Consider the following 12,581-nt stretch of genomic DNA (forward strand, 5'->3'; position numbering starts at 1 on the left):
ATGAAGGCTTAAATCCGTCCACATTTGTTTTAGTGTGTGATTTTATTAGAGTACACTGAAGCTCTGAATCAGTTTTGTAGGGACAAAAGTGGCTTGCCTACACAACCAGAATGAACAGTTTCTGCATGCGCGTAAGTGTACCTTTTGTATTTTTTTCTGTTTTTGCTTGTGATGCATTTAAGCAGTTCTTACGAGATTTGCATGCCTAAAGCCTAGTGATTACTTCTACTCAAAACAGTGCATGATATTTGGAATGTTTCAGTTTTGAAATAATTAGCAGGAAGCATTCCACTACATTTACTCAGTAAACCACTTAATAAATTTCATGTTGAAAGACCTATGCTTGCACTTTCTAAACATAGAGTAGTAGTACTGTTAGGTCTTCCTTTAGCATAAGGCTCTCTCCTGTTCTAGTTTTTCTACTTGAAACGTTCTTGGCTTGTAACTTTGTTTTCCTTTCACTTGTTTGTAAACTTCATCTCATTCTAAACTGTTTTTCTTAACTGAATGTACGTCTAAACAGTGTGAAGCTGTGTACGTAGTAGTCAGTGCATTTGTTGTTTGTATTTAGGAAGTTACGTCTAATAATGTTTGTCTTCTTGCCATCTGCCTTGTAAAGGGAGTTTTGGCCCAGCAAAGCTGACCTTAGCGAGCAAACCCTTCCAGAAGGTTTCTTACAGCCAAGCTTTTTTTGCCTCTTCTCTGGACTTTCCTACCGCTGCTCCTACTGTCTTGCCAAATAGCTCGCCTCATACTGATATTAATGTAGACATTGAACCATTGTCATCCCAGCTGACTACTGGCTACTGTGTTGCACGAGTGACCAGTACTGGAGGTAATGCAAATACCAATTAAAATAATGTAACTAGATCGTGGTTTTGAAATGTAAAATTTCAATAATCATTTTTTGCACAGTGCGAATGTGTTAAACTGGATCATCTAGTCCTTCCTCGAAAATTTTGCTAAGCAGGAACAGTGTTCTCCACAAACATCGTGAAAGCTTCGCTTAAACCAATAACCACAGCACCTGAGATCTGCAGAATAACCACAGGCTGATAATAAGCAAGGACACTGCTGAGCAGACACAAAAAGAATTATCAATTACACAGCTGACAATGTTGTCAGTACTATGGCACATTTATTCCTACAGCATGATGACACTGAATGAATCCCTAAGCAAGCTAGGTAATATTTGAGGGTCTGTGATGATGCACCGATTTGCACACTGCTGGCAAGCAACAAAATGCAAAATTAAAACTGTGCATTGAAGTGCCCAAGGTACACGTGAATATAGCAACATTCAATACTCAGTTAAATACTGGCCATTGACTTGCACGCTGCCTTCTAGGATCAGTGCACAGAATAAAAAAAACTACTTGCATGTTTTGTGTTTTCTTTTTGTGTGTGCATCATGCAAGCCCTTTCTTTTTCATCCTTTTTCATCCTTTTTCATCCTTTTCTTTTTATTCATCCTGCTAATTTGTATGTGATATTCTCTGTACTTCTGTCTTATGCTTTATTGTTAGGTTTTTAAGTGCTATTTTACTTGTTATTTTGTACCTGTTTTTCTGCTTTCACTGCTCCCCACTGCAAAGCCAAACTGGCTTTGTGGGTACCTAAATAAATAAATATACAAAGCTATTCTTGTACTGCTTGTATGTCCCCTTACCGGATCACATTTAACGAAATATGCGATAATCGGAGCGGCGATGCAGCACAAATATTTTATCGCCAATTAGACAAAGCTGAATATAATGGATACTGTGCGTCGACTTGCTTGTGTAAGCACTATTTTGAGTCGATTCCCATAAGTGCGGTGCATAGCCAGCTATAATACAAACATACGGCATCGCCGGTCAACGTGGTAAAGGGAAAGCACTAAAATCCCGTGTTTCATTTTTCACACGCCGGCTAAGATGGAAATTTCAAGATCACTTACGGTCTACACTCTATTGTGTAGCGCAGAAACATCATCTGGTCGAAAAACAGTCAGATGACGTGAACGTCGACAGCTGGCACGGCGCGGCTCTTTCCTTTCTGACAACGTCTTCCCAGGCACCGAAATTTATTCCCCAGAGACTTCCATCACTTCTGCAGCGCTGTGATAACGTCATCTGCACAGATGAAACGCGTTTTCGACATCTGCGAGTCTGCTGATGAGAGAGGCAGCTTATACCAGTGCCACACAGCTAGGCTTTCGATGGCGATCGAGCGCGATCAAATTTCTCGATCACGATCGGTTCTACGCATATTGCGCGGTACAGGCAATCGTGATCATCAAATCCGACCCCGATCAGGCTCGATCGCGATTGAAACTGCTCCGCTATGACGCCCGTATAAAATTCCGAGCACTCACCTGTTCGGCAGCGTTGGGCATGACGATCCACGACCACCTCGTCAAGTGCTTGTTCTAGTGGCGCTTGTGTTTCGCCTGCTACCAAAGCGCAGGTCGAGCCTCAACGCAGGCGATCAGCGCTTCGTTGTTGATCGCCTCCATAGCCTCTGTGATCTATCGACACGAAACCAGCGGCGACTCCCGGCGTCTCCGCACGATTCTGAAACTTCAACAACCTTTCCGAACCGCCGGAAGTGTACATGCTGCCCACGTGACGTCGGTGCACAAGCTGCCACTTCCGTCGCGTACGCTCAAAATACGCTCAAAATGACGCCCAAGATCAAGACCTCCTTGACGCGCGCGTTTCCTGCGCGTCTGCCCTCTCTAGACGCGTAGGACAGGCGCGTACGGCCTCGCAGACGCGTGACGCGCAGCCAGGCGCGCACGATTCACCGCGTGTGGTTGGGCCTTAAACGCAACTACAACGAATTCAAGGTCGGCGTGAGCAGAGGGAGAATATGTGTCAACACCGGCTGATACAGACACGCAAGGGTGTTTGCTGTCTTCTAGGCCGACTGAAATGAAATGAAATGAAGTGATATTGCCCCGTGCTGTAGTGATCCTCTGCGCCAACACGCGAATAATAGGCCTAATAAAGCCCGCGACACTGCAGCCAAAAAAGGAGGCGCGAACAGTGACAACCAAAGCCTTAAAAAAAGAATAAAGAAAGAAAGAAAGAAAATGCCGAAGCATCTGCTAGAATCAATGCGCATGATTATGTGTTATCTCCAAATTCTAGCCACTAAAAGCACCATGCAGGTGCTCTGCGTACTGGAGCCCTTTATCACAGCTTTTTATATGCTGTAAAGTCATTTTTTTTTTTGGCGCATGTGCTGCTCACGCACGAGAAGCTCAGAAACCAGCCTTTTCGTGGCGCTTGATCACCAGAGCCGAAAGTGTTGCCACCGCTGCTCGGGCCCTGGACTGTGGCTCCACCCTCCTCAGGGATCCAACCTTCTGCGTGTCCCATCAAAATAATTGTTTTGCTCTCTCTCTCTCTCTGCCTGTTTGTCTCTCTCTGTCTCTATCTCTCTCTATTTATTTCTCGCACTTTTTCATGAAGTTTCATTTTTTCTTGGCTAGAGACCATGTCCAAAGCCTGAAATCCGGTGGTAGCTTCACTGGTTATATTTCTGAAAGTTTATCAACACAATGTTTAACTTGCCTTCACCCTTATGCATAACTCTTATATATCATCATGATCAGTTTCACGTCCCCTTTCCCCCTGTCTTTGCGGAGAGGACAGAGCGCTCTAGCTCAGGTCGACCTTTAAACCTTCCTTCAAATAATTTTATCTCGCTATCTTGTCCTATAGGGCTTTCATATTCGTCTTCGTCTTGCCACGAAGACAAGTGTGAGTTCCCCGACACAAATGTTTAACTATATATATATTAAAACGTTTATTTAAAAGAAAAAAAATGCAGAAAGCGAGTGGGTGGAGCCCCTAGTCCAGGGCCCCACTGGCTTGAGTGGTCCGCCGTGCTTGGTCGAGAAGCGCTAGTTGCATCTCCCGATCCTCGCTGGCGAGCCAAGTCTCCCACTGCTCCCTTCCTGAAAGTTTGCCGGCTATTTTTGGTGTATTAATTTCGGGTGGCCTGTTCTGGCAGTCCCACGTAATGTGGGCGAGAGTTGGCCGGCCTCCGCACCAAGGACAGGGAGCGCTGTACAGCGTTGGGTGAATGGCATTTTTCAACAATGGTCGCTGCTTCTTGCAGGATTTCTTCTTTTTGTCCTAACGAGCCGCTGGTTGCCCATAGGGTAATATCGTCTGCATATATTGCGTACCCTAGCCCAGGTATGACGTCGAGTGTTTTGGCTAAGCGTCTCATACCGATATTGAAAAGAAGGGGGGAGAGTATCGCCCCTTGTGGTGTACCTCTACTGGGCATGGGAAAAGGGTCTGAGCGCGTAGTGCCAATGCCTATTGCCGCGATGCGAGAGGTCAGGAAAGAGCGGGCGTAATCATAGATTCTTTGTCCACAACCGATGTCACTTAGCTCAGATAAGTTCATGTGAAATAGTGTGAAATGCGCTTTTTAAATCAAGAGCCAGGACGAGATGTTCCGCACCAACCGTGGTGTTGCATAGAACTTCTTCGCGAAGTAACAGGAAAACATCTTGTGTCGACAGATGTTGGCGAAAGCCGAATATGTTAGTGGGAAATAGGTTGCGGTCTTCAATGTAAGACGTGAGACGTGTGTGGATCACCTTCTCAAATAATTTGCCAAGACAGGAGGTTAGTGATATCGGCCTGAGATTTTGTAGATCATGAGGTTTTCCTGCTTTCGGAATAAGCACGATTTAACTAGAATGTAATAGAAACTTGCACCGCACTTGAGCATTTACTTGAAGTAAACCTGAATAATTAGCGTGTACTATGTGCCGCATTGGGTGCAGTTATGTGAACTTAACCCACTTTCATCATTTGTATTTATGCGCGCTTGGGGTTTAATATGTGTATCATACTGATATTTGTGCCCCTTGTGTGGTGAAGTCCGATTTTGATGGTTGTGTTTCTGTGCGTGTAATATGTGATGTAAGTATTTCCTTCATGTGTGTGCCTGTTCGTCTTGGACTGCATCCCGTGCTTGAGTACATTTTCGGAACTTGTTATACGCGTGTGTTGAGACTTGGTATAGTGTGTACTGCAACCTGTCCTTGGGCCTTTGGTGCTGAACGTTTCAGTGTGTCTAAGACTATATCTGGACTATCTTATCTAATTCTTTTCTAAATTTTCTAAACCTGTGACATTACCTCACCAAAAGATCGTTATTATTAATAATACCATTTCGCGAAAAGGAGTAGCCATCGCCACCACATGTGAGTAAATGTCTTTATGTTATCATAAACTAAATAATAACAAAAGAAACAAGCTCCTAATACTTGCACTGTCAACATCACTCCTCTGATGATCTGATGAAAATAAAAAAGAGATAGAAGAAAACAGAGAGTTGCCTAGTAGGCACATTACTTCATGAAGCCTAGTGTTGTGTGCAAATTCGGCTTGCTGGGTTGTTGAGTTTTCGGAAGCGACTGTTCTATAGCAGTTTTCCGGTGCTTCTTTTTGTCTTCGCAATATCGAGAAACATGGGCACAGGAACTTCTCAGAAAACAACACTGTTCAAGGGTTTAGCTTGTCAAGATCATACTGCTGCGAAACTTGTTACCTGATTTTTCTGTCGCTCTTTTAATCACGACTTTTTTGGAAGATTCAATACTGAAACGCCGCAACTGCAAAAAAAAAAAATTAACAAAGCCAGTAAGTGAAGAGTGTTGCGGTATACAGATCACAAAATAAAAGAGCCGTTAGCAACCATTTTATACTAAAAAAAAAGTTTCGATACAGATAAGAAATTTTAAGAAAAAGAACACATTTGAACTAGCTCCCTCTAGGGACTTGAGGAAAACATCATCAGCTAAAAAAAGAAGAAGAAACTACTTCAAACTCCAAGGCCCACCACACCAAGCGTGTTCCACACAGGGAAAGCAAAGGAGAAGTTGTAGCGAAGGCTGACGGAGCAGTTGGGTGGCGATCGAACAAAGAGTGGCGTTCCATCAGCTCTGCGTACTACAGATCGCTGACTCAGCACACTTCTTCTAAGGATATTTAGCAAGAGAAAAATTTCGACTGGATTTTCTGTCTAAGGTAAAAAAAAAACTAAGTTTTGTTCACTTTTATAGGCATCAGAGCGTACTTTATTATTCGGGTCTCTGTTTAAAATGTTTATTAAAAGATAAAGGTCCGTTGTAATGTTGCATTTTCCACCGATTCTCTTTAATAGAATTCGCTTTATTTCCGAGAAAGTGAGGAAAATTTTCAACAGCTCAGCTACAGCTCTAACTCCAATTAAGGGTTACTTATTTGCCCTCTGTTTTTGCATTATGGTGTAAGTGTACGCCATAGTATATGTGAGGATGGGCCACACAGCCTGCGGCATTGAAGTGTTTGGGTCACAGTAAGCCGTACGCGACGGCGCGGGAAGTCCGGAAGTTGTGCTCTCAGCAAAAAACCTCGTCCACCTCTTTTATGTTTTACATCGGCAACGCGGACACCGTAGCGTCCTTCCTAAAAGGGTTCGATTAGAACAACGATACACAGAGAAATTGACAGAAGCGATGACCGCGCACTTTCGTGATTTTCAGACAGGATCCTGGGAAGAAAGAGCCGCAGCAGCAGGATGTTAGACGTAAACCTTGCCAGCAATGTACTAACGTAGTCCGCAAAAAAAAAAGAAGGAAGAAAAAGATATCACGATTGCTGCTTTCTTCATGTCTTGTGGCAAACTGGAGTCTGTGTTGAACAACAGACCGATTTCAGTGACATCACAGTGAGGCAAATTTTTGGAACATATCATTGATAAATACATCTTGCTTTTTCTGGAATCACGTAATCTACTAAATTGCATACAGCATGGGTTTAGGCGCGTTATTAGTACGACAACGCAGTTAACTGATTTTACGCATGACATCTTATTCAGCCTTTGTGTTGGCAACCAGGTTAAAAAAATTAAATTATGGGGTTTTACGTGCCAAAACCACTTTCTGATTATGAGGCACGCCGTAGTGGAGGACTCCAAAAATTTCGACCACCTGGGGTTCTTTAACGTGCACCTAAAACTAAGCACACGGGTGTTTTCGCATTTCGCCCCCATCGAAATGCGGCCGCCGTGGCCGGGATTCGATCCCGCGACCTCGTGCTCAGCAGCCCAAGACCATAGCCACTGAGCAACCACGGCGGGTGCAACCAGGTTGACGCTATATTTGTAGATTTCTCGAAGGCATTTAGCAAAGCATTACATTCTAAACTCCTTGCTAAACTTGACGCTGCACTAAATAATCCTCAACTAGTTCACTGGATTTTAAGCCTTCTTGCACTTGGCTCTCAGTTTCTCTCTTACAGCTTGACCGACTCTACTGTTATTGATGCGACATCTGGAGTGCCCCGAGGCTCCTTTTTTGGGTCCCTGCTTTTCTTAATCTACATAAACGATTTGCCTGTTAGCATCTCTTTTAGCATTCGTCCTTATGCCGATGACTGTGTTCTATATGAAGTGAACTGTTCTAATGCTCATTACCGCTTCCAGGAGTCATTTGCTAGGTTTTGTAGTTGGTGAAACGTCTGGCAAATTAATATTATTTTGATAAAACCATGCTTATGTCCTTTTGTTATTGACCTATATTAACCCACTATTGCTATATATCGCTTGTTGCACTGCAGTATGTAAACATAAATCAATAAACTTAAAAAGAACAAAAGTGCGCCATACACAGTTTAACTATGAGATAAAATTTAATAATTAAGCGCCAACTCACCAAATTTCATACCCTGCCGCAGACTAAGCTAGTGTGATTGCGCATGTTTCTTCTCGTTGAAAATTAATGCCCCATTTGCAATTACACTCTTTCAATACTTCTAAAGATGATATACAAGACTAATAAGAAACAAACATTTCAAAAAATCAACTATCAAGACATTAACAGCAAGACATGATCACAGAACAGGACTGACCATGGAAGCAATTTATTTAATATCAAATTTAGTATAACTCGTGGTTTTTGACGCCCCAAAGCTACAACTGTGCTATTGGATGCAGTTCACTGGAAGATTCAACAGTACTTCTGTCGGTTGGTGCACTTTAACGCAAGCAAAAATGTCACCACGTCGACGATTTTGAACGTTACAACTAAAGGTAAGCAGTCGCTATTGACGGCAGTTTGCCGGCCAATGATTGAAATTTGTTATGGTGTAGCTGTATATTCTCACCGCAGTTTGTTTTTGAACTTGTTCAATACAAACCAAGGTAGAAAAGAAAATACGAAGCCTATGCTATCAGCAGCATGTCCAAGGATGTGCTTCATACTACTTCACTGACATGTAGCTTAAACCAAATAGGAATTGGGAACACTTCTTAGTATAGAGTCCGTAACTAGTCTACAAACTACAAAAGTACATCATCGAAGTTCACATTTAACCATATGATTTGGTGTGGGCCATCGGAGGAGGCAATGGCCGAACTGGTGCAAGCGTCGAGTGGGCTGCTGCTGAGGTGCCCAATCGGTAGTCGGGCGGTGAGAGGACGGGGCACGACGGGGCAAGGAAGTTGGCCATATGCTCAGGCCGGAGCACCAGGCATGGGCAGGAGCCCGGACCCATTGTCCAACATGCTGCTTCTACAACTGCTGACTTCTTTTCTCCACTTCCTTCTTCACAATGGAGCCATTGCCCAATTCACTCGCACCACGCGGTGCTCCGGACATTCCTTTTCAACCATTTCGACTCATTCGGGTGCCATTGCCCGATCATACTCATGCCTTGGTCGTCGTTGTTGACGTCTTCGCCTCGCATTGCAACGTAGCACGTACACATCTTGACAAAGTTGTGCTCAATATTCTGGCTTCAGCAGTTACCATGACAAATGTCACTCACAATGCTGCATACCTGATTTATTGTTATGGTGACGTCTTAACTGCTCTTGGAGATTCAAAATAGTATGCGGATTAGTTGCCGATTAAAGACAATGAGCCTAATATTGCAGCTCCAACAAGATGTTGCGAGGCGCAAGCAGGCGCGAATGTTGGGCACACGTGGAAGCAGCACGACCAACACAAAAAAGAAATTTGTGAAAACGTACTAATGGGTGGTCCAGTTACTGAACATACGACCCATTACTGCCGCGTTACGAGCTCTTTACTACCTTTGATAATTCAGACATAGTAAGCGCTCCCTTTGCTAAGCAGTAACTGCGTTTCGCAGACCAGTTAGTAAAAGGTACTACCTCGCCTCACTATAGTGGACTATTTCCGTGTAGAGGCAGTATAATCATGGTGTTTAGATAAACTGTAGTCCCTACCATTACGTTGGAATAATAGTTATCTGAACTGTTGTCGCGCACATATGTGCAGACTGTACGCTCTACAAATATAGGTTCCTAATTTCTTTTTTTACTTAACCAAAGAAATAGAAGCTCACCGGTACAACCGGTTCTTCTAATTGCTGTGGCTATACATGCCATGACCTCGGCGCCATTAATATATACGGCAGTGTCGGCCAGCAGGGTTGGACAGCCGTGTCGGACGGCCGGGTCGGACGGCCGGGTCGGACAGCGGGGTCAGACAGCAGGGCCAGACAGCAGGGTCGGATCGCCTCGCGGGGCTCAGGTGGGCCTATGCAACAGTCGATATAATAGAGCCTCCGCGTGCCCGGTTTCCCTCCGGCGGGGTTTGTGCTCGGGAGCCCCCAGAAGCAGTCACTGGGTGACGTCCACAGCTGGCGGGGTAGCCCTGTGGCCACTCACCCGAATGCTCGATCACCCCGGTTCAGGACCGCCAGCCCTCCTGGACCAGTTGCCCAGCGGAAGAGCGGGGCGAGGTAGCCTCTCAGCGGGCGACAGCGTTGACTCGGGTATGGCGTAATGGTGCAGGCGGCGATAGCTGGCCGGATGCCCAGCGAGAAAGCTCTTTGCCATCGAACGCCAAACCACGCGCAGTGATGATAGTGATCTAGGGAAAGGAAAGACGCTTGGTTTTTCCTTTCCCTAGATCACTATCATCACTGCGCGTGGTTTGGCGTTCTCACTCCACGGGGCCACGCGTATTTTAAAAGCGAGGCTAAATATGTATCCCAAGCTACCCAAACGTCCCACTCATGAAATAAATCAGGATAAGTGTCTTTTGCTAGTCCCTGTTCATTTGGCAAATATTTTGAAGCAACGGCTTGCGACATGCCTGACTCAGTAAATTGCCTTGGTGCGGTCGTTATCCGATTATTTCTGCCTAGTCACTCGCGGGTGTGCTCTTCCGTTCCGATGAATTTCTTCTTGCTGCACGCAAGGCTTGAAACGTTTTGTACATTGTACATTTGTACCGTTTTGTACATTGTAACACCTTGTAGCAAAGATGTATTATCGCTAGTAACTCGCTTACTTTTGTGGACCGTCAAAAAAATAGTAAGCTTCGACCATTCATGCGCTATCGGTGTAGTCTACCATTTATTGTGCGTATATGGTGCGCTTATATTCAAGTTTGCTCCCATTGACTTATTCTTGACGCGTTGGCGATACAGTGGGCGTAAGTTTCCGTGCCAGTAGGGGTAGATGTGCGTAGATACTGTGCCCGAAACGTGCTATGACAGGAAGCGGCGCTACTCGTTTTCTCATTGTTTCAGAGCGGTACTCACTTTTGCTGAAGTTCCGTGGCTGAAGTACTTTCTTTGAAGTTAGCGATACAACGATGGCGGATGTACAAATTTCTGTATCCTCGAAGAAAGCCGTACATCTCGAAGTGCCGGTAACACTTACGGACAGCTGCATCAACAGTCTGCAAACTTGGCTACGTAGATTCATTCCAATCCTTAACATGTACGTCACTATTTTTGCAGTCACGGGCGCAGTCACTATACTGCACATGTCTTCAATCCACACGATTCAATCTGGCATGGTCGAAGCAACGCGCGTTAGCAAGAAATCAGTTGCATTTCCGACAGCTGATCGCACAGAAGCAAGGTGGAAGTGGTAATCGTTTCGTATTCGTGCGTTTTCGCTGAGGCGACGCGTGGCGCGCCGCCGAAAGCGTCATCTCATTTTTCTAGAAAAAACCGCTCAGTGAAGAGGGTAATTAGATTCCACACTGAGATTTCCGCCTTTGTTTGGGAGCACGTCGCGTCAAATTGCTCAACAAATGCATGTTCCAGCAAGTGTGCAAGATTCTTCCTTAAGCCTAATTTACATCACAGGATGCAGAAAGTTAGTCATATGACGAGGAATAGTAGTAATAGGTTGTTTATAAATAAATAAATAAATAAATAAATAAATAAATAAATAAATAGGAAGCTAATAATATTACTGCTGACGGCACAATAACATTTATCGTTAAGTAAACATGAAACACCACAACTAAAATCGAAATCTAGTTAGGAAAAGCGCGATCAGTTTCACACGTGTTGCTAAGCACAAAAAGGAATCGTCTATAAATCGTGAAGTACAAACGCCACTTTTCTCCTGCGGAAGCGCGCACCACGTCAAATGTAAACACGCGCTAGGCATCCCAGGCGGCACATCAAATGACCCCAGTGTGGTGGCATGGTGGTGCAATAAAGGCAGGGAGGCGCGTCTGCGCATCTGTGCAGCCCCTGACGAATCGGCAGCTTCGATGGCTCGATCAGGTCCGTAAAGTTCGTTTAATTAAACCTAGCCTTGAAGTAGTGCCTCGTTAGCGGCGTCCCTGTGGCTGGGAAAGCGCGCTCGCTAGCTGCGCGACAATGAAAGGGTGGGGCCAAGGCATTACGCGCAAGAGTGCAGCCATGCTTCCTGCTGAAGCTAAGCGTGGCGCGGGGGTTGGGTATGAATCACTTGCTAAACATGATTGCTTTCCCGGCCACTCTGGCGAGAAGACCAATGGCCGCACTATTGCCTTTCGAAGGAGGACTTTTGGTTGGGCTAATCGGTGTTTTCTAACCATATATTATAGCGCAAAGGCACACTCACAGAAATAACACAGATACACATGTCATAGCGCCTGTGTCGTGTGTCTGTGTGTCTTGTTTGTGTGTTGTGCCTAGGCACTGCAATATGTCGGTAAAACGCCTTTAGACATCCTTACGAGAACAAGCTACAGTTCAAGTTACTGCACGTAAAGCGCGAACATACGACTGGGGCAACCGGACAGACATGAGCGGGCGCTAACTTCACTAAGTAAGAACCATATGGTTAAGTGAAAGCTTAATCATTTGCTTATTTCATAGAATGAAAAAAAAACAGCGAGCGTGTTTCCGTTTCCATACCCTCCTTTTATTCAACACTGAACAATATTGCAGCTTGAATTCTCGTCAAGTACTACAACAGCAAGACAGCTCTAAGCTATTTGCTTTTTTGACCAATGTTTCGCACCGCTGAGCGTTGTCCCCTCAATTCCCATGACGCTCTACAGCGCGGTTTCTATAAGAGACTCTGCTCGAGGTTATGTGTACGTGTACGGCATAAAACATTATTGTGAGAACAATGCCACGATCGCCACTTGTCGTGATGACGGAAAATTAAGCGCCGTCGTAGCGGTGGTTGAGAAGTCAAATACGTAACCAGTATTGTCATTCGCATAACACACGTATTAGTCATTCGCACGTATAGGAATGGCATCTTGAAGTAACGCTGAGCCAGATGTTATCTCGCTCCATAAATTCAGCGTATAGCGA

The 12,581-nt window shown here is 44.8% G+C and overlaps 1 long non-coding RNA gene across 1 annotated transcript in view; it reads left to right on the forward strand.

Moving 5' to 3' along the window:
* Positions 1–12,581, forward strand: part of LOC135902204 (uncharacterized) — a 288,754-nt gene that overhangs the window by 194,213 nt on the left and 81,960 nt on the right. The window lies entirely within an intron of this gene.

Source organism: Dermacentor albipictus, chromosome 4, assembly GCF_038994185.2.
Source record: "Dermacentor albipictus isolate Rhodes 1998 colony chromosome 4, USDA_Dalb.pri_finalv2, whole genome shotgun sequence".
In the NCBI taxonomy this organism is placed as follows: Eukaryota; Metazoa; Arthropoda; class Arachnida; order Ixodida; family Ixodidae; genus Dermacentor; species Dermacentor albipictus.